At 49.9% G+C, this 19,044-nt stretch overlaps 6 non-coding genes across 6 annotated transcripts; all 6 read left to right on the top strand.

Moving 5' to 3' along the window:
* The first annotated feature begins 465 nt into the window (after positions 1–465).
* Positions 466–539, top strand: Trnaa-agc (transfer RNA alanine (anticodon AGC)). Its single transcript has one exon. It is a non-coding gene; the product is annotated as a tRNA-Ala (tRNA).
* Positions 540–3,621: 3,082 nt separating this feature from the next.
* On the top strand, positions 3,622–3,695 carry Trnaa-agc (transfer RNA alanine (anticodon AGC)). Its single transcript has one exon. It is a non-coding gene; the product is annotated as a tRNA-Ala (tRNA).
* A 3,083-nt stretch (positions 3,696–6,778) lies between these two features.
* Trnaa-agc (transfer RNA alanine (anticodon AGC)) lies at positions 6,779–6,852 on the top strand. Its single transcript has one exon. It is a non-coding gene; the product is annotated as a tRNA-Ala (tRNA).
* Positions 6,853–8,368: 1,516 nt separating this feature from the next.
* Trnaa-agc (transfer RNA alanine (anticodon AGC)) lies at positions 8,369–8,442 on the top strand. Its single transcript has one exon. It is a non-coding gene; the product is annotated as a tRNA-Ala (tRNA).
* Positions 8,443–9,958: 1,516 nt separating this feature from the next.
* Positions 9,959–10,032, top strand: Trnaa-agc (transfer RNA alanine (anticodon AGC)). The gene has a single exon. It is a non-coding gene; the product is annotated as a tRNA-Ala (tRNA).
* Positions 10,033–11,537: 1,505 nt separating this feature from the next.
* Positions 11,538–11,611, top strand: Trnaa-agc (transfer RNA alanine (anticodon AGC)). The gene has a single exon. It is a non-coding gene; the product is annotated as a tRNA-Ala (tRNA).
* The last annotated feature ends 7,433 nt before the right edge of the window (positions 11,612–19,044 follow it).

Below are 19,044 nucleotides of genomic sequence, written 5' to 3' on the forward strand. Positions count from 1 at the left end.
GCGTGTGAACGGTCTCGGGTTCAAGCCCCGGCTCCTCCGTGTTTTGTGGTCAGTGCATGGTAAGTTTTGGTCGCGGCGAACATAAACGCACGCAAGAAGTTGCAAAACCAGCGTCGCAGACTGATATGATGTATACTGTCATAAGGAGAGCAAGATGTAAGTATGGGGACCGGCTGTTATCGTGGTGTCATCGAGTGCAGATCTGTCTTAGGTATCACGGCTTAACGTCATTGAAGTCTAGAGAAGGGACAACACGTTCGTCTTACTCAGAGCGGTGTCTGAACTCTATTTTCGACGTTATGCGTGCCACTTTCATTGTGGCCAACTACGATTCGATACAGAATGCACGAAACCTGAAAGACACCCTCACTGATACATAGAGAGTAGTGTTTGTCTGCGGAATAATGGGAGTGCAAGGGTCTGTGACGTTGATATGACTGTATGTAGCACTACTAGCTATAGGGGGGTGGGCGTAGCTCAGATGGTAGAGCGCTCGCTTAGCGTGCGAGAGGTACTGGGATCGATACCCAGCGCCTCCAGAATTTTTATCACACCTACATGCGCACCTTGCCATGCAAGTGGAATAATTCCCAACCGGCAGAGGTGTGTAGGCAGATACAAGCGAAGGATTAGCATCCACAATTGGCGAGCGTGCTTTTATTTGTGCGCCGGAAGCAACCTCCTCCCACACCTACACTTAATTTAGAAACAGTACAAATGTTCCCATAAGATTCTCAAGCCTACGTCGGAAAGATCTGCCTTGCGCCGATTTCACGTAAATCCCACTGCACGTTCCCATTCTTTGCGTGCAGTCGGCTGCTACTGGTGTTGCTGGTTGTGACTGCTGATAACAGATGCCGTAGCAATCAATTCATGGAGTGAGTTGTATGTTTTGCGATAGTCTGTCTCTGACAAGGAAGCACAGGTGATATAGGTGCGAACACAGGAAGCTTGCAGCCCCTCGCTGCCTGCAGACACAGGGCAGCCACACTAGAAGAGCGGCCTAAGCCGTAGGCGAAATGTGCTCATTCGCTTTGGCGCGACGTCGAACTGTGAATAAGTCTGTCACTAGCGTGAGCGTCGTGTAAAGTCGGAAAAGTCATCTGCATGGGTGATTGCCAAGTTTGGGGAGCGTTTCGTAGTACGATCAGTGCAATGGAGACGCGGAAACTTGTTGTGTCCCAGCGTTTTGCAGTTGGACGACAAGAGTTTTACACAGTAGCAAAGAGCGAGGCACTGAGTTGGCATGAACAATGGAGAGCACAATGGGGCTCGAGATGTGCTTGTTACCTCAGGTGCTGTGTGATTGTCGACAAGGAGTGAAATGGACCAATTTGTGACCGCCCTTTCAATTTAAGACGTACAAAACAGACGGAATTTGCATTCGTAATACCAGAGCATCGAAACTACTTGGAACTCTTGTGTATATGAACGTGTCCGCGCCTTTGTATTCTGGTACCTTCGCCGCTACAAACCAACCAACCATCGTGTCCGTGCACATCAGAGTCGCAAAGAATGGAGAATAGCCAGGCTTGGTCGTGTGTGTAGCTGTAGCTCAGTTGGCAGATCGTTCGCTTAGCGTGTGAACGGTCTCGGGTTCAAGCCCCGGCTCCTCCGTGTTTTGTGGTCAGTGCATGGTAAGTGTTGGTCGCGGCGAACATAAACGCACGCAAGAAGTTGCAAAACCAGCGTCACAGACTGATATGATGTATACTGTCATAAGGAGAGCAAGATGTAAGTGTGGGGACCGGCTGTTATCGTGGTGTCATCGAGTGCAGATCTGTCTTAGGTATCACGGCTTAACGTCATTGAAGTCTAGAGAAGGGAAAACACGTTCGTCTTACTCAGAGCGGTGTCTGAACTCTATTTTCGACGTTATGCGTGCCACATTCATTGTGGAAAACTACGATTCGATACAGAATGCACGAAACCTGAAAGACACCCTCACTGATACATGGAGAGTAGTGTTTGTCTGCGGAATAATGGGAGTGCAAGGGTCTGTGACGTTGATATGACTGTATGTAGCACTACTAGTTATCGGGGTGTGGGCGTAGCTCGGATGGTAGAGCGCTCGCTTAGCGTGCGAGAGGTACTGGGATCGATACCCAGCGCCTCCTGAATTTTTATCACACCTACATGCGCACCTTGCCATGCAAGTGGAATAATTCCCAACCGGCAGAGGTGTGTAGGCAGATACAAGCGAACGATTAGCATCCACAATTGGCGAGCGTGCTTTTATTCGTGCGCAGGAAGCACCCTCCTCCCACACCTACACTTAATTTAGAAACCGTACAAATGTTCCCATAAGATTCTCAAGCCTACGTCGGAAAGATCTGCCTTGCGCCGATTTCACGTAAACCCCACTGCACGTTCCCATTCTTTGCGTGCAGTCGGCTGCTACTGGTGTTGCTGGTTGTGACTGCTGATAACAGATGCCGTAGCAATCAATTCATGGAGTGAGTTGTATGTTTTGCGATAGTCTGTCTCTGACAAGGAAGCACAGGTGATATAGGTGCGAACACAGGAAGCTTGCAGCCCCTCGCTGCCTGCAGACACAGAGCAGCCACACTAGAAGAGCGGCCTAAGCCGTAGGCGAAATGTGCTCATTCGCTTTGGCGCGACGTCGAACTGTAAATAAGGCTGTCACTAGCGTGAGCGTTGCGTGAAGTCGGAAAAGTCATCTGCATGGGTGATTGCCAAGTTTGGGGAGCGTTTCGTAGTACGATCAGTGCAATGGAGACGCGGAAACTTGTTGTGTCCCAGTGTTTTGCAGTTGGACGACAAGAGTTTTACACAGTAGCAAAGAGCGAGGCACTGAGTTGGCATGAACAATGGAGAGCACAATGGGGCTCGAGATGTGCTTGTTACCTCAGGTGCTGTGTGATTGTCGACAAGGAGTGAAATGGACCAATTTGTGACCGCCCTTTCAATTTAAGACGTTCAAAACAGACGGAATTTGCATTCGTAATACCAGAGCATCGAAACTACTTGGAACTCTTGTGTATATGAACGTGTCCGCGCCTTTGTATTCTGGTACCTTCGCCGCTACAAACCAACCAACCATCGTGTCCGTGCACATCAGAGTCGCAAAGAATGGAGAATAGCCAGGCTTGGTCGTGTGTGTAGCTGTAGCTCAGTTGGCAGATCGTTCGCTTAGCGTGTGAACGGTCTCGGGTTCAAGCCCCGGCTGCTCCGTGTTTTGTGGTCAGTGCATGGTAAGTGTTGGTCGCGGCGAACATAAACGCACGCAAGAACTTGCAAAACCAGCGTCACAGACTGATATGATGTATACTGTCATAAGGAGAGCAAGATGTAAGTGTGGGGACCGGCTGTTATCGTGGTGTCATCGAGTGCAGATCTGTCTTAGGTATCACGGCTTAAGGTCATTGAAGTCTAGAGAAGGGACAACACGTTCGTCTTACTCAGAGCGGTGTCTGAACTCTATTTTCGAAGTTATGCGTGCCACATTCATTGTGGAAAACTACGATTCGATACAGAATGCACGAAACCTGAAAGACACCCTCACTGATACATAGAGAGTAGTGTTTGTCTGCGGAATAATGGGAGTGCAAGGGTCTGTGACGTTGATATGACTGTATGTAGCACTACTAGTTATCGGGGGGTGGGCGTAGCTCAGATGGTAGAGCGCTCGCTTAGCGTGCGAGAGGTACTGGGATCGATACCCAGCGCCTCCAGAATTTTTATCACACCTACATGCGCACCTTGCCATGCAAGTGGAATAATTCCCAACCGGCAGAGGTGTGTAGGCAGATACAAGCGAACGATTAGCATCCACAATTGGCGAGCGTGCTTTTATTCGTGCGCAGGAAGCACCCTCCTCCCACACCTACACTTAATTTAGAAACAGTACAAATGTTCCCATAAGATTCTCAAGCCTACGTCGGAAAGATCTGCCTTGCGCCGATTTCACGTTAACCCCACTGCACGTTCCCATTCTTTGCGTGCAGTCGGCTGCTACTGGTGTTGCTGGTTGTGACTGCTGATAACAGATGCCGTAGCAATCAATTCATGGAGTGAGTTGTATGTTTTGCGATAGTCTGTCTCTGACAAGGAAGCACAGGTGATATAGGTGCGAACACAGGAAGCTTGCAGCCCCTCGCTGCCTGCAGACACAGAGCAGCCACACTAGAAGATCGGCCTAAGCCGTAGGCGAATTGTGCTCATTCGCTTTGGCGCGACGTCGAACTGTAAATAAGGCTGTCACTAGCGTGAGCGTCGTGTAAAGTCGGAAAAGTCATCTGCATGGGTGATTGCCAAGTTTGGGGAGCGTTTCGTAGTACGATCAGTGCAATGGAGACGCGGAAACTTGTTGTGTCCCAGTGTTTTGCAGTGGGACGACAAGAGTTTTACACAGTAGCAAAGAGCGAGGCACTGAGTTGGCATGAACAATGGAGAGCACAATGGGGCTCGAGATGTGCTTGTTACCTCAGGTGCTGTGTGATTGTCGACAAGGAGTGAAATGGACCAATTTGTGACCGCCCTTTCAATTTAAGACGTTCAAAACAGACGGAATTTGCATTCGTAATACCAGAGCATCGAAACTACTTGGAACTCTTGTGTATATGAACGTGTCCGCGCCTTTGTATTCTGGTACCTTCGCCGCTACAAACCAACCAACCATCGTGTCCGTGCACATCAGAGTCGCAAAGAATGGAGAGTAGCCAGGCTTGGTCGTGTGTGTAGCTGTAGCTCAGTTGGCAGATCGTTCGCTTAGCGTGTGAACGGTCTCGGGTTCAAGCCCCGGCTCCTCCGTGTTTTGTGGTCAGTGCATGGTAAGTGTTGGTCGCGGCGAACATAAACGCACGCAAGAACTTGCAAAACCAGCGTCACAGACTGATATGATGTATACTGTCATAAGGAGAGCAAGATGTAAGTGTGGGGACCGGCTGTTATCGTGGTGTCATCGAGTGCAGATCTGTCTTAGGTATCACGGCTTAAGGTCATTGAAGTCTAGAGAAGGGACAACACTTTCGTCTTACTCAGAGCGGTGTCTGAACTCTATTTTCGAAGTTATGCGTGCCACATTCATTGTGGAAAACTACGATTCGATACAGAATGCACGAAACCTGAAAGACACCCTCACTGATACATAGAGAGTAGTGTTTGTCTGCGGAATAATGGGAGTGCAAGGGTCTGTGACGTTGATATGACTGTATGTAGCACTACTAGTTATCGGGGGGTGGGCGTAGCTCAGATGGTACAGCGCTCGCTTAGCGTGCGAGAGGTACTGGGATCGATACCCAGCGCCTCCAGAATTTTTAACACACCTACATGCGCACCTTGCCATGCAAGTGGAATAATTCCCAACCGGCAGAGGTGTGTAGGCAGATACAAGCGAACGATTAGCATCCACAATTGGCGAGCGTGCTTTTATTCGTGCGCAGGAAGCACCCTCCTCCCACACCTACACTTAATTTAGAAACAGTACAAATGTTCCCATAAGATTCTCAAGCCTACGTCGGAAAGATCTGCCTTGCGCCGATTTCACGGAAATCCCACTGCACGTTCCCATTCTTTGCGTGCAGTCGGCTGCTACTGGTGTTGCTGGTTGTGACTGCTGATAACAGATGCCGTAGCAATCAATTCATGGAGTGAGTTGTATGTTTTGCGATAGTCTGTCTCTGACAAGGAAGCACAGGTGATATAGGTGCGAACACAGGAAGCTTGCAGCCCCTCGCTGCCTGCAGACACAGAGCAGCCACACTAGAAGAGCGGCCTAAGCCGTAGGCGAAATGTGCTCATTCGCTTTGGCGCGACGTCGAACTGTAAATAAGGCTGTCCCTAGCGTGAGCGTTGCGTGAAGTCGGAAAAGTCATCTGCATGGGTGATTGCCAAGTTTGGGGAGCGTTTCGTAGTACGATCAGTGCAATGGAGACGCGGAAACTTGTTGTGTCCCAGTGTTTTGCAGTTGGACGACAAGAGTTTTACACAGTAGCAAAGAGCGAGGCACTGAGTTGGCATGAACAATGGAGAGCACAATGGGGCTCGAGATGTGCTTGTTACCTCAGGTGCTGTGTGATTGTCGACAAGGAGTGAAATGGACCAATTTGTGACCGCCCTTTCAATTTAAGACGTTCAAAACAGATGGAATTTGCATTCGTAATACCAGAGCATCGAAACTACTTGGTACTCTTGTGTATATGAACGTGTCCGCGCCTTTGTATTCTGGTACCTTCGCCGCTACAAACCAACCAACCATCGTGTCCGTGCACATCAGAGTCGCAAAGAATGGAGAATAGCCAGGCTTGGTCGTGTGTGTAGCTGTAGCTCAGTTGGCAGATCGTTCGCTTAGCGTGTGAACGGTCTCGGGTTCAAGCCCCGGCTCCTCCGTGTTTTGTGGTCAGTGCATGGTAAGTGTTGGTCGCGGCGAACATAAACGCACGCAAGAAGTTGCAAAACCAGCGTCACAGACTGATATGATGTATAATGTCATAAGGAGAGCAAGATGTAAGTGTGGGGACCGGCTGTTATCGTGGTGTCATCGAGTGCAGATCTGTCTTAGGTATCACGGCTTAACGTCATTGAAGTCTAGAGAAGGGACAACACGTTCGTCTTACTCAGAGCGGTGTCTGAACTCTATTTTCGACGTTATGCGTGCCACATTCATTGTGGCCAACTACGATTCGATACAGAATGCACGAAACCTGAAAGACACCCTCACTGATACATAGAGAGTAGTGTTTGTCTGCGGAATAATGGGGGTGCAAGGGTCTGTGACGTTGATATGACTGTATGTAGCACTACTAGTTATCGGGGGGGTGGGCGTAGCTCAGATGGTAGAGCGCTCGCTTAGCGTGCGAGAGGTACTGGGATCGATACCCAGCGCCTCCAGAATTTTTAACACACCTACATGCGCACCTTGCCATGCAAGTGGAATAATTCCCAACCGGCAGAGGTGTGTAGGCAGATACAAGCGAACGATTAGCATCCACAATTGGCGAGCGTGCTTTTATTCGTGCGCAGGAAGCACCCTCCTCCCACACCTACACTTAATTTAGAAACAGTACAAATGTTCCCATAAGATTCTCAAGCCTACGTCGGAAAGATCTGCCTTGCGCCGATTTCACGTAAATCCCACTGCACGTTCCCATTCTTTGCGTGCAGTCGGCTGCTACTGGTGTTGCTGGTTGTGACTGCTGATAACAGATGCCGTAGCAATCAATTCATGGAGTGAGTTGTATGTTTTGCGATAGTCTGTCTCTGACAAGGAAGCACAGGTGATATAGGTGCGAACACAGGAAGCTTGCAGCCCCTCGCTGCCTGCAGACACAGAGCAGCCACACTAGAAGAGCGGCCTAAGCCGTAGGCGAAATGTGCTCATTCGCTTTGGCGCGACGTCGAACTGTAAATAAGGCTGTCACTAGCATGAGCGTCGTGTAAAGTCGGAAAAGTCATCTGCATGGGTGATTGCCAAGTTTGGGGAGCGTTTCGTAGTACGATCAGTGCAATGGAGACGCGGAAACTTGTTGTGTCCCAGTGTTTTGCAGTTGGACGACAAGAGTTTTACACAGTAGCAAAGAGCTAGGCACTGAGTTGGCATGAACAATGGAGAGCACAATGGGGCTCGAGATGTGCTTGTTACCTCAGGTGCTGTGTGATTGTCGACAAGGAGTGAAATGGACCAATTTGTGACCGCCCTTTCAATTTAAGATGTTCAAAACAGACGGAATTTGCATTCGCAATACAAGAGCATCGAAACTACTTGGAACTCTTGTGTATATGAACGTGTCCGCGCCTTTGTATTCTGGTACCTTCGCCGCTACAAACCAACCAACCATCGTGTCCGTGCACATCAGAGTCGCAAAGAATGGAGAATAGCCAGGCTTGGTCGTGTGTTTAGCTGTAGCTCAGTTGGTAGATCGTTCGCTTAGCGTGTGAACGGTCTCGGGTTCAAGCCCCGGCTCCTCCGTGTTTTGTGGTCAGTGCATGGTAAGTGTTGGTCGCGGCGAACATAAACGCACGCAAGAAGTTGCAAATACAGCGTCACAGACTGATGTGATGTATACTGTCATAAGGAGAGCAAGATGTAAGTGTGGGGACCGGCTGTTATCGTGGTGTCATCGAGTGCAGATCTGTCTTAGGTATCACGGCTTAACGTCATTGAAGTCTAGAGAAGGGACAACACGTTCGTCTTACTCAGAGCGGTGTCTGAACTCTATTTTCGACGTTATGCGTGCCACATTCATTGTGGCCAACTACGATTCGATACAGAATGCACGAAACCTGAAAGACACCCTCACTGATACATAGAGAGTAGTGTTTGTCTGCGGAATAATGGGAGTGTAAGGGTCTGTGACGTTGATATGACTGTATGTAGCACTACTAGTTATCGGGGGGGGGGGGGGGGGGTGGGCGTAGCTCAGATGGTAGAGCGCTCGCTTAGCGTGCGAGAGGTACTGGGATCGATACCCAGCGCCTCCAGAATTTTCAACACACCTACGTGCGCACCTTGCCATGCAAGTGGAATAATTCCCAACCGGCAGAGGTGTGTAGGCAGATACAAGCGAACGATTAGCATCCACAATTGGCGAGCGTGCTTTTATTCGTGCGCAGGAAGCACCCTCCTCCCACACCTACACTTAATTTAGAAACAGTACAAATGTTCCCATAAGATTCTCAAGCCTACGTCGGAAAGATCTGCCTTGCGCAGATTTCACGTAAATCCCACTGCACGTTCCCATTCTTTGCGTGCAGTCGGCTGCTACTGGTGTTGCTGGTTGTGACTGCTGATAACAGATGCCGTAGCAATCAATTCATGGAGTGAGTTGTATGTTTTGCGATAGTCTGTCTCTGACAAGGAAGCACAGGTGATATAGGTGCGAAAACAGTAAGCTTGCAGCCCCTCGCTGCCTGCAGACACAGAGCAGCCACACTAGAAGAGCGGCCTAAGCCGTAGGCGAAATGTGCTCATTCGCTTTGGCGCGACGTCGAACTGTAAATAAGGCTGTCACTAGCGTGAGCGTTGCGTGAAGTCGGAAAAGTCATCTGCATGGGTGATTGCCAAGTTTGGGGAGCGTTTCGTAGTACGATCAGTGCAATGGAGACGCGGAAACGTGTTGTGTCCCAGTGTTTTGCAGTTGGACGACAAGAGTTTTACGCAGTAGCAAAGAGCGAGGCACTGAGTTGGCATGAACAATGGAGAGCACAATGGGGCTCGAGATGTGCTTGTTACCTCAGGTGCTGTGTGATTGTCGACAAGGAGTGAAATGGACCAATTTGTGACCGCCCTTTCAATTGAAGACGTTAAAAACAGACGGAATTTGCATTCGTAATACCACAGCATCGAAACTACTTGGAACTCTTGTGTATATGAACGTGTCCGCGCCTTTGTATTCTGGTACCTTCGCCGCTACAAACCAACCAACCATCGTGTCCGTGCACATCAGAGTCGCAAAGAATGGAGAATAGCCAGGCTTGGTCGTGTGTGTAGCTGTAGCTCAGTTGGTAGATCGTTCGCTTAGCGTGTGAACGGTCTCGGGTTCAAGCCCCGGCTCCTCCGTGTTTTGTGGTCAGTGCATGGTAAGTGTTGGTCGCGGCGAACATAAACGCACGCAAGAAGTTGCAAATACAGCGTCACAGACTGATGTGATGTATACTGTCATAAGGAGAGCAAGATGTAAGTGTGGGGACCGGCTGTTATCGTGGTGTCATCGAGTGCAGATCTGTCTTAGGTATCACGGCTTAACGTCATTGAAGTCTAGAGAAGGGACAACACGTTCGTCTTACTCAGAGCGGTGTCTGAACTCTATTTTCGACGTTATGCGTGCCACATTCATTGTGGCCAACTACGATTCGATACAGAATGCACGAAACCTGAAAGACACCCTCACTGATACATAGAGAGTAGTGTTTGTCTGCGGAATAATGGGAGTGTAAGGGTCTGTGACGTTGATATGACTGTATGTAGCACTACTAGTTATCGGGGGGGGGGGGGGGGGGTGGGCGTAGCTCAGATGGTAGAGCGCTCGCTTAGCGTGCGAGAGGTACTGGGATCGATACCCAGCGCCTCCAGAATTTTCAACACACCTACGTGCGCACCTTGCCATGCAAGTGGAATAATTCCCAACCGGCAGAGGTGTGTAGGCAGATACAAGCGAACGATTAGCATCCACAATTGGCGAGCGTGCTTTTATTCGTGCGCAGGAAGCACCCTCCTCCCACACCTACACTTAATTTAGAAACAGTACAAATGTTCCCATAAGATTCTCAAGCCTACGTCGGAAAGATCTGCCTTGCGCAGATTTCACGTAAATCCCACTGCACGTTCCCATTCTTTGCGTGCAGTCGGCTGCTACTGGTGTTGCTGGTTGTGACTGCTGATAACAGATGCCGTAGCAATCAATTCATGGAGTGAGTTGTATGTTTTGCGATAGTCTGTCTCTGACAAGGAAGCACAGGTGATATAGGTGCGAACACAGGAAGCTTGCAGCCCCTCGCTGCCTGCAGACACAGAGCAGCCACACTAGAAGAGCGGCCTAAGCCGTAGGCGAAATGTGCTCATTCGCTTTGGCGCGACGTCGAACTGTAAATAAGGCTGTCACTAGCGTGAGCGTTGCGTGAAGTCGGAAAAGTCATCTGCATGGGTGATTGCCAAGTTTGGGGAGCGTTTCGTAGTACGATCAGTGCAATGGAGACGCGGAAACGTGTTGTGTCCCAGTGTTTTGCAGTTGGACGACAAGAGTTTTACACAGTAGCAAAGAGCGAGGCACTGAGTTGGCATGAACAATGGAGAGCACAATGGGGCTCGAGATGTGCTTGTTACCTCAGGTGCTGTGTGATTGTCGACAAGGAGTGAAATGGACCAATTTGTGACCGCCCTTTCAATTTAAGACGTTCAAAACAGACGGAATTTGCATTCGTAATACCACAGCATCGAAACTACTTGGGACTCTTGTGTATATGAACGTGTCCGCTCCTTTGTATTCTGGTACCTTCGCCGCTACAAACCAACCAACCATCGTGTCCGTGCACATCAGAGCCGCAAAGAATGGAGAATAGCCAGGCTTGGTCGTGTGTGTAGCTGTAGCTCAGTTGGCAGATCGTTCGCTTAGCGTGTGAACGGTCTCGGGTTCAAGCCCCGGCTCCTCCGTGTTTTGTGGTCAGTGCATGGTAAGTGTTGGTCGCGACGAACATAAACGCACGCAAGAAGTTGCAAAACCAGCGTCACAGACTGATATGATGTATACTGTCATAAGGAGAGCAAGATGTAAGTGTGGGGACCGGCTGTTATCGTGGTGTCATCGAGTGCAGATCTGTCTTAGGTATCACGGCTTAACGTCATTGAAGTCTAGAGAAGGGACAACACGTTCGTCTTACTCAGAGCGGAGTCTGAACTCTATTTTCGACGTTATGCGTGCCACATTCATTGTGGCCATCTACGATTCGATACAGAATGCACGAAACCTGAAAGACACCCTCACTGATACATAGAGAGTAGTGTTTGTCTGCGGAATAATGGGGGTGCAAGGGTCTCTGACGTTGATATGACTGTATGTAGCACTACTAGTTATCGGGGGGGTGGGCGTAGCTCAGATGGTAGAGCTCTCGCTTAGCGTGCGAGAGGTACTGGGATCGATACCCAGCGCCTCCAGAATTTTTAACACACCTACATGCGCACCTTGCCATGCAAGTGGAATAATTCCCAACCGGCAGAGGTGTGTAGGCAGATACAAGCGAACGATTAGCATCCACAATTGGCGAGCGTGCTTTTATTCGTGCGCAGGAAGCACCCTCCACCCACACCTACACTTAATTTAGAAACAGTACAAATGTTCCCATAAGATTCTCAAGCCTACGTCGGAAAGATCTGCCTTGCGCCGATTTCACGTAAATCCCACTGCACGTTCCCATTCTTTGCGTGCAGTCGGCTGCTACTGGTGTTGCTGGTTGTGACTGCTGATAACAGATGCCGTAGCAATCAATTCATGGAGTGAGTTGTATGTTTTGCGATAGTCTGTCTCTGACAAGGAAGCACAGGTGATATAGGTGCGAACACAGGAAGCTTGCAGCCCCTCGCTGCCTGCAGACACAGAGCAGCCACACTAGAAGAGCGGCCTAAGCCGTAGGCGAAATGTGCTCATTCGCTTTGGCGCGACGTCGAACTGTAAATAAGGCTGTCACTAGCGTGAGCGTCGTGTAAAGTCGGAAAAGTCATCTGCATGGGTGATTGCCAAGTTTGGGGAGCGTTTCGTTGTACGATCAGTGCAATGGAGACGCGGAAACTTGTTGTGTCCCAGTGTTTTGCAGTTGGACGACAAGAGTTTTACACAGTAGCAAAGAGCGAGGCACTGAGTTGGCATGAACAATGGAGAGCACAATGGGGCTCGAGATGTGCTTGTTACCTCAGGTGCTGTGTGATTGTCGACAAGGAGTGAAATGGACTAATTTGTGACCGCCCTTTCAATTGAAGACGTTAAAAACAGACGGAATTTGCATTCGTAATAGCACAGCATCGAAACTACTTGGAACTCTTGTGTATATGAACGTGTCCGCGCCTTTGTATTCTGGTACCTTCGCCGCTACAAACCAACCAACCATCGTGTCCGTGCACATCAGAGTCGCAAAGAATGGAGAATAGCCAGGCTTGGTCGTATGTGTAGCTGTAGCTCAGTTGGCAGATCGTTCGCTTAGCGTGTGAACGGTCTCGGGTTCAAGCCCCGGCTCCTCCGTGTTTTGTGGTCAGTGCATGGTAAGTGTTGGTCGCGGCGAACATAAACGCACGCAAGAACTTGCAAAACCAGCGTCACAGACTGATATGATGTATACTGTCATAAGGAGAGCAAGATGTAAGTGTGGGGACCGGCTGTTATCGAGGTGTCATCGAGTGCAGATCTGTCTTAGGTATCACGGCTTAACGTCATTAAAGTCTAGAGAGTGAACAACACGTTCATCTTACTCAGAGCGGTGTCCGAACTCTATTTTCGACGTAATGCGTGCCACTTTCATTGTGGCCAACTACGATTCGATACAGAATGCACGAAACCTGAAAGACACCCTCACTGATACATAGAGAGTAGTGTTTGTCTGCGGAATAATGGGAGTGTAAGGGTCTGTGACGTTGATGTGGCTGTATGTAGCACTATTAGTCAACGGGGGGTGGGCGCAGCTCAGATGGTTGTCTGCGTTCGGCAGGGCAGCAGTGCGCACCGCGCTCGGCCGTCCACGTCGATGCGCCCGCGGAGTGTTTTGTTTACATCGTCGTCACAGCGATTCTCAGTCGACCACGCATAATGGCCAACTCTTACAGGAAGAACACTCTTAAGTTCACCTTCTCAAATGAATACGCACGACCCAAAGCACTGGCTGTCGAACGCTTCCTACGCGAAGACGTGAAGATAACCCGTGACGAACTCATCGGCATACACCTATCGATCATTAGCAGCGTCGTTTATGTTAAGATGACTTCTGACGCTGCCTGCAATGAGATTATTCAAGGGACGCGACATGGACTAAAATTTCGGCACTCCGACGGAAACGTCGGGCCTGTGGATGTCGACCATGCAGGACATGGCCTTCGGACGATCCGTGTATTCGAACTGCCTTTCGAGGTAAAAGAAGATGAAGTCATCGCGGCGCTAAGCCCGTTCGGAAAAGTCCAGAGCCACTTAGCCGAGTCATGGGCACAGTTTACGACGTATCCGGTGCTTAATGGTGTGAGACAAGTCCGAATCGATCTCAAACGGCACGTTCCATCGTACATTTCTATCGGCGGCTGCCGCGCGGTTGTCATTTACGACGGACAACCTCGAACATGTTCCGGTTGTGGCAAAGAAGGCCACGTCCGTAATGAATGTCTGCAACGCCGCATCACACAACTAAGGCCCGACGATACGAACACCGACAGAACCAGGACCACCCTTCCAGTCACCTATGCGGCGACACTGCACGTCCAGCCCACACATGACGCCGTTCATGAGCGTCTCTCTGGTCCGATACACTCGGAGGCGTCCCAGCACCTTGACACCGACGATGCCACCCGTGAACATGTCCAACAGCCGGACACACCCACGCTAGAAGATCACAAGGATGCCAGTGAGAGTGTTCTGGGGAATGACGACCGCATCATAGCACCCGCGGCTTTTGTACCCGAACGACGTGAATCTCTTCCTTCCTCAGACACCGAAACTCATTGCCGAAAGCAGAAGTCGCCCAAACGACGAAAAAATCGCCGCAAGACATCAGAATCAACCATTGAGCCCCCTCCGCAGGACGAAGAGATGGCACATCACTCTGACGGAGAACACGATAACACTTTCTCCTCTGCCACGGAGACGCGTCATCCAAAAGACGGTGAACCGTCCAACAGAGAGCGTGCGCAAGCCCCGCGCCCTGAAGCCATGGAACATAGCACGCCTGTTGTCACTGACGCAACTGAGCCGACTCGGCCGGCGCTGCCACCTCTCGCCGACGCCAAACCTGTCGGACATTTTTCATGGGCGGATGACACGGATTTCCCACCTCCATCTGATGAGGAAATGAGATCTGTTCCTCCGTTAGACCAACACTAAAATGGGGGAAGTTTCTACGGCGACCACTGCGACTTCTATGGACTTCCAGCATCCACCACAACAATCTTCACCAGCTACGACCCTATCGGCAGCACGAATCTCCCATCAGGCGTACCGAATAGCTACTATCAATACTAATAATATCGGCTCCCACGCTAAACTTCAACTGCTCCGTGACACGCTAAGAGCAGCGGACATCGACATCGCCCTGTTACAAGAACTGAGGACAGCAACTTGGGCTGGGTGTTATGGATATGAGACGTACGCCGCCCCTGCAGCTATGGAACACACAGGCGCAGCCATCCTCCTCCGAGAAGGGATTGCAGTTTCCGATGTCGCATACCTCCCAACAGCGCGAGGGGTGGCCATCACAGTTGACGGACTCAAAATCATTAATCTGTACGCCCCATCGGGCACTGATAAACGGAGGGATCGCTCCCAGTTCTACGCAGAAGATATCACACCTTTATTCCTCGGCCGATACGATCATCTCATCGTAGGTGGAGATTTCAACTGCGTTCTCGAGCGCACAGACCAATACCCCCTTTTCACCACATGTCCGGAACTTCGCTTCCTCGTCCGCCGCCTTCGTCTCCTCGACACTTGGCGAGTGGTACACGGCGACCGCCCGGGGTATACACACATTACGAGCCACTCCGCCAGCCGACTTGACAGAATATACACCTCTAACGCTCTAAAATCAGTTCTCCTCGACGCGGAACGTTGGCCGTCTGCCTTCTCGGATCATGACATCTACATCTGTACCATGAACCTACGTCGACAATCTATATGGCGCAGTGCAGGACCTTGGAAACTCAATGTAGCACTACTGCGGGACCCTGAATGTCGACAACAGGTCACCGACACGTGGCACACCTGTGTTCAACGAATTACGCGTTACGAGACCACACTGCAGTGGTGGTTGCTGTGCGCCAAACCGGCCATCCGACGCACATTGACACACTATGGCAGAGCCAAAGCCAGGTGGAATCACCATACAACTGATTTCTACTATAGCGCTCTACGTGAACTCATGGATCAACCTCCATCCCCGGATCGTCTAAAAGAAGCTCAACGCATTAAGGCGAAGATTTTAACCTTGACCAGATGTCGTCTAGAGGGAGCTATTGTACGAGCACGCAGCCAAGATAGGATTAACGGTGAAGAACCTTCTATGCATCATATTATTCAAAATGTTCGTCGACGCCGACAGGCTTTAATGACAACTTTAGACTTACCTGATGGACGCCAGCTGACTTCGCAAGCTACCATTGCGGATGCATTCACAACGCACTATAGACTTTTATATCAAGAGGTACCTGCCGGTGCGGAAGCCATTGCTGAGGTTACCCAGGAGACACTTGGTACGCTAAACGCAGCAGCGGCTACCCTCCTGACTTCTGAAGTGACCAACGACGACGTCCAAGGCGCTGTGGCTAAAGGGTCTCTGAATCGATCTCCCGGCCCGGATGGTTTACCTCTCGAATTTTACAGAACCTTCCAAGATTTGATGATGCCACGATGGAGGGACATGTACTGGGAACTTTTGTCCGGCGCGGCGAACCCGCCACCAATGTTCATGGAAGGCTTACTTGTACCACTCCCGAAACCCGCAGGAGGAACACGACTCGACAGTTATCGGCCGATCACGTTATTCAATTCCGACTTCAAGATTTTCACACGCCTTCTAGCAGTGCGACTCAAACATGTCTTACGAGACATTGTTTACCACGAACAAACATCTTTAGGCGGAGATCGTAATATACAGACAGCCCTCAGTGAATATCGAGATGTGATCGCTGTGGCAACACACTCGAGGCTGCCAGGCGCTTTAATCTCCATCGACTTCAAACAAGCGTTTGACCGCGTCAATCATGCATTCCTGAACGCAATGATGAACCGAATGGCAATTCCCCCGACGTTCACGCAAGTGGTTATGCGGCTCCTTCGTGGAGCAACGTCCAGACTTCTCGTCAACGGCAGACTTACAGAACCTATACGGATTGAACGCTCAGTACGGCAGGGTTGCCCCTTGTCGACGGTGCTTTATGCCATTGCGATGAAACCACTCATCTGCGGATTACGGCGACGTTTGACAGCTATTCCACTCCGGGATCATATGTTCCGCTGCCGAGCTTACGCGGACGACTTGGCCCTCGTCGTACGTTCAGCGGCCGACGTACAAGCTGCGATGCAGTGGATTACCCGTTACAGTGACGGGGCAGGGAGCGCTATGAACGTGGCAAAATCATGCGCCATGAAGATCGGCCGTGGCCTTCCCGCAGACAGCGCCGTCCCATTTCAACTGGTGGACACTCTTCGCTGTCTCGGGTTGCTGTACACGCGAGACATTCGCCGCACCTCGGCGATCAATTATCGGGCGCTGCTGCAACGCATCCGGGCCAACATACAAAATCACATTCTACGCCCGCTGAATATGTGCCAGAGAGTCACCTTCGTCAATAACCATCTGGCAACCCAGATACCCCATATAGCGCAGATTCTGCCCATCACTGCGACAATGGCGGCCAGATTACAGGCGGCTTTCGGCTATTTCATTTGTTCTGGACACATATTCAAAGTCCAGTATGAAGCTCTCACCTTACCGAAGCGGGATGGTGGCCTCGACCTGGTTAATGTGAGAGCCAGGACTACGGCATTTTACACCAATACTATGCTCCGGTTATGGAAAAGCCAAAACTCTAGTTTTACTGGAATGTTGACGACCGAGCTCGCACCTGTTTCGAGACGCCCACCAACGTCTTTGGCGAACATCCCACCTCCGATGTCACATATCGGCCGTTTCTTTTTGGAGTACAGCTACATATGCACCGAGCTCCCCAGGACCAGGAAGACGACCACCCGCGACATCTACCGCCTTCTCCGAAAGTCTCCACCACGCAGCCCCGCCGAAACACGTCAACCTCAGGTTTCATGGCCTACAGTTTGGAAAACGATCCACCAACCATATCACACCACTGACACCACCTCTATGTGGTACCTTCTCGTCAACGGCAAGTATACTACAAGACAGAAACTGCACCGTATTGCACTGGTGGACTCACCCCTGTGCCTCAAATGCAATGTCGAAGATACAGATTTACATCGTTTTGAGTGTGGGCCAGCAGCAGCTGTCTGGACCCTCGTACAGAAGATTGTGGCTTTCTACCTCCGAGTACCACCACATCATGTTTCTCCTACTATGATGATATATCCTGACACGACCTACTTTCCACCGGCCAAGTGGCACGCCATCACATGGATCAGTGGCATGGCTGTCAGCTACCTCTTCCGGGACGACATCGTCGACCCGGCGGACTTTTGGACACGCCTCCAAGTACGTCACCACACCCTTCGCCGACATCGACACTATCGGGCCACTTTCGCGAACTATTTACAGAGTATTTTCACCAACCCGCCTCAAAGCTGGAATCTCAACGAACATTGCCAACCAAGACTGGACGACCCCACGTTCCCCTTCAATGGTCAATGATAGAATACATTTTGTTCTGATGGCGCGCCAAAGTGGAGCATGGCTCGGAAAGTATTCCTATTTTATTTCACTTCTCTTTTCTCCTCCTCTTCTCAGTTTTTTCTCCTTATACATGTTTATCCCTTTCACACATAGCTCTCTACCTGCAGCCTATTTGTTTTTCTTTCTCCTGTGCTCCCCCAAAACAAAAACAAAAAAAAGACTAAAAAAAAAGAGTTTGCTGCTGATGGTGAGACTGTATACTCCTTTATGTTAAAAAAAAAGAATAAAAATAGAAGGCCTTTGCGGAAATATAGCTACCTCTTATGTTTTCCATTTTCAAAGGGTATTGTGTTATTTTATGAAGAACGTCGTCTCTTATTTTCATGTTCAAGAGGTTTTATTTTATAAATAACAAAAAAAAAATTATAAAAATACTGAAAAAAAGTAAAAACAAAACAAAACAAAAAGTTGGTAGAAAAAAAAAGTTGGCAGAGCACTCGATCCCGCCACTGCCTAAATAAATAAATAATAAAAAAAAGATGGTAGAGTGCTCGCTTAGCGTGCGAGAGGTACTGGGATCGATACCCAGCGCCTCCAGAATTTTTAACACACCTACATGCGCACCTTACCATGCAAGTGGAATAATTCCCAACCAGCAGAGGTGTCTAGGCAGATACAAGCGAACGATTAGCATCCACAATTGGCAAGCGTGCTTTTATTCGTGCGCAGGAAGCACCCTCCTACCACACCTACACTTAATTTAGAAACAGTACAAATGTTCCCATAAGATTCTCAAGCCTACGTCGGAAAGATCTGCCTTGCGCCGAGTTCACGTAAATCCCGCTGCACGTTCCCATTCTTTGCGTGCAGTCGGCTGCTACTGGTGTTGCTGGTTGTGACTGCTGATATCAGATGCCGTAGCAATCACTTCATGGAGTGAGTTGTATGTTTTGCGATAGTCTGTCTCTGACAAGCAAGCACAGGTGATATAGGTGCGATCACAGGAAGCTTGCAGCCCCTCGCTGCATGCAGACACAGAGC

The sequence above is a fragment of the Schistocerca gregaria genome, chromosome 11 (genome assembly GCF_023897955.1).
Source record: "Schistocerca gregaria isolate iqSchGreg1 chromosome 11, iqSchGreg1.2, whole genome shotgun sequence".
Taxonomy (NCBI): Eukaryota; Metazoa; Arthropoda; class Insecta; order Orthoptera; family Acrididae; genus Schistocerca; species Schistocerca gregaria.